Raw genomic sequence first — 2,948 nt, 5'->3', positions numbered from 1 at the left:
AGTAATTTCTTATTCCTCACCCTGCTCACCCTCCCACCCTTCCCAGTTCCAAAGCCTATTATTCCACACTCTATGTCCATGTGTACACTTTATTTAGCTCCCACTTATGTGAGAACATGTGGTATCTGACTTCCTGTTTCTGATCTGTTTCACTTAAGATAACAGCCTTCAGTTCCATCCATGTTGCTGCAAGATGGAATGATTTTCTTCTTTCTTATAGCTAAGTAGTATTCCTACATATATATATATACATGCCGCACATTTTATTTATCCAATCATCCATTGATGGACACTTAGAATGATTCCATATCTTTGTGATTAGATGCTCAAAAATATCTGTTGAAACATGGCTAAATCATATATAGCAGGCTCCTTCTTTCTTTCGCGCTCTCTCTCACCTCTGCCACTTTTAGCAACAGCTGCGTTCCAAGCAGGAAGAAAGAGGTACAGGTTGGGTGTGTATCCCTCATCCAAAATGTTTGGGACCAGAAGTGTTCTGAATTTTGATTGTTTTCAAATTTTGAAATGTATGTATTATACTGACTGGTTCAGCATCCCTAATAGAAAAATCTGAAATGCTCCAATGAGCATTTCTTTGAGCATCACATCAACACTCAAAGCGTTTTGGATTTTGGAGCGTTTTGGATTTTGGAACATTTTGGATTTCGGATTTTCTCACTAGGCATGCTCAGCCTGTATCAGAAGAGGCTCAGCCAAAGCCACTTCTCTGCCTTCAACTGAGCTCCGTGGCCATTCTCAGCTATGAGGGCTTGATAAAAGTTACGTTGTTTTGTTCTGTTTTTTATCTTTGTAGCCCTACAGCAAATAAAGATGGGCAAAAAGAGGTTAAACTCAAAACTAAAATGTCTAGAGCCACCTTCATCTACCCCACTGCAATGAAAACGCAAGGACATAAGAATTTACTGCAGTATTGTTCCCAATGGCAAAAAGCTGGAACTCAAACAAATGCCTAATGACAGAGGAATGACTAAATAAATTCTGGCTCATCCACACCACAACCTATTATACAACCATTGAAAAGAATGAAATTAGAGCCACATTGATGACTCTGGGAGATTTCCATGAGCAATTATGGAGTAAATAAAACCAAATGCAGGAAAAAAAAGTCTGTTTTCTTATCCCATTTCTAACAAAAATGAAGAAAAGCACTCTCTAACATCTGTGCACATACATGCAGGTAAGTGCAAGTGAGCTGAAAATTATAGGCCACATACTGTTATCATGAGTGACCTGTGCAGAAGGCGGAAAGTTTGGGAAGGGAAAGAGAAGAAGAAGAACAAAAAAAACAGAAATATTTTTGAAACGAAATGTTATAATATGATCCATTAATGTATTAACTTAAATATATATGTGTGTTCATATATACAAAGAGAAAACTTTATATGTTGTCTCTTCTTTTTTGTTTCTGAAATCAGGCTTGCAAGACTTTGGCAATTTCCCACTTGTTTTGAATCCTCAGAAAATGTCGTATCTCCAGAAAGTAAACAAAAATTGACCAGATAGCATTTCCTTAATGGACTTCCAGTGACTCTTCTGGATAAGAAAACAACACTTCTACATTCAAACCCCAACTGCCACTTGAATCTCATCAAATGAAATTTTAGCTTTTCTTTCTAGCTTGTGTTTTTCCCTGGAGAAACAAGTCTATAAATGTTTAAAACTGACACTACTTCTCATGGTGAACAAAATATTATTGTGTGGAAAACTGGCTCCAGGAAATTAAAAATCAATATACTTTGAGAACTAAAATAGGATGGGAAAAGTTGCTTTGTCCAGATTGCAATGGCAGGGGCAATGCAAAACAAAAGAATCAGTATTATAAAATGAAAATTACAAGAGAGCATTTTTCAGCTTGGTATGAGAAATACAATTGACCGAGTGAAAAAAATTGACCCTGTGTTTTACTCAAGTGACCATCTCTGCAACTTACTGCTAATTTGTCTCCTTAGAATTTACCATTCCTGGTAGCAAAACCATTTGCTCAGAACTCTTTTAGTCTTGCCCAGTCACACTTTTCTAATTAAGATTCCTTGCTGAATGTTCTAACTTTGACCTCATTTCAAAGTTACTTTAATTTTAAAGCCTGACTCAAGATCTTCAATTATTATATCTTAAAAATCTTAAATGTTTTCTGTTTCTGTTATTAACTATCCTAGGTTAGGGATATTTAAAATAACAGCTCATAATATGGTTTTTAAAAATTGTAAGAATGATTGCTAACGTCTGGCTCTCACTTTAAGAGGACATGGGAGCCTTTGGAAGACGTCTTGCCTGTCTACCTAGGGCTGGCCCCCAGGTCCCGATTTGAGAGTCTGGGCTGGCTGACTGCTGGGTGGCTTTTGTAGAAGCCGGCTTGTCTTCTGGTTCCATTTTTCTCTCCACCCCAGTATCTTGGGTTACTCTGGAAAACTACACGATGCCCATGTGCACACCCAGTTAAAGGGCATTCGAGTCTTTGCCCATGGAAATTTCATAAATGGAATGTGTAATGAGCCCTGCATGGCTTATCGCTAAGGAATCCGGAGGAATCTAAAAGTTGGATGACAGGGTCTCTTATGGGTCTTTTCTTCTCACACCTCTTAACACAGCACGACTATCTTGAAGTCAGCCAGCGGCCAGCAGAGGCGGTCTTTCCATCTGTTTCAGAAAACCCTGTGGCTTGTGCAACCTGGGAAACTTGCCCACAGCCATCCCACGTGGTGAGTCAGCTCTCTGGCTCCATTATCTACTGTCTCTTCCCAGACGTGACTGCCTGTTTAGGAGCAGGCAAAGTTATGGGGACCCAGGGGAGAAGCAGACACTCACCTAATGCACAGTCCTGCTGAGAATTTACCCAAACCCAAGGAGGTGGAAATGGAGCAGAGTTTGGGTCCTTTCCAAGACTGTTAACTAAAGATTTCTGTGGTGACATCACATAGAATTTTGAC

This window comes from Rhinopithecus roxellana, chromosome 16 (genome assembly GCF_007565055.1).
Source record: "Rhinopithecus roxellana isolate Shanxi Qingling chromosome 16, ASM756505v1, whole genome shotgun sequence".
NCBI lineage: Eukaryota > Metazoa > Chordata > Mammalia > Primates > Cercopithecidae > Rhinopithecus > Rhinopithecus roxellana.
This window is presented reverse-complemented; position numbering follows the sequence as displayed.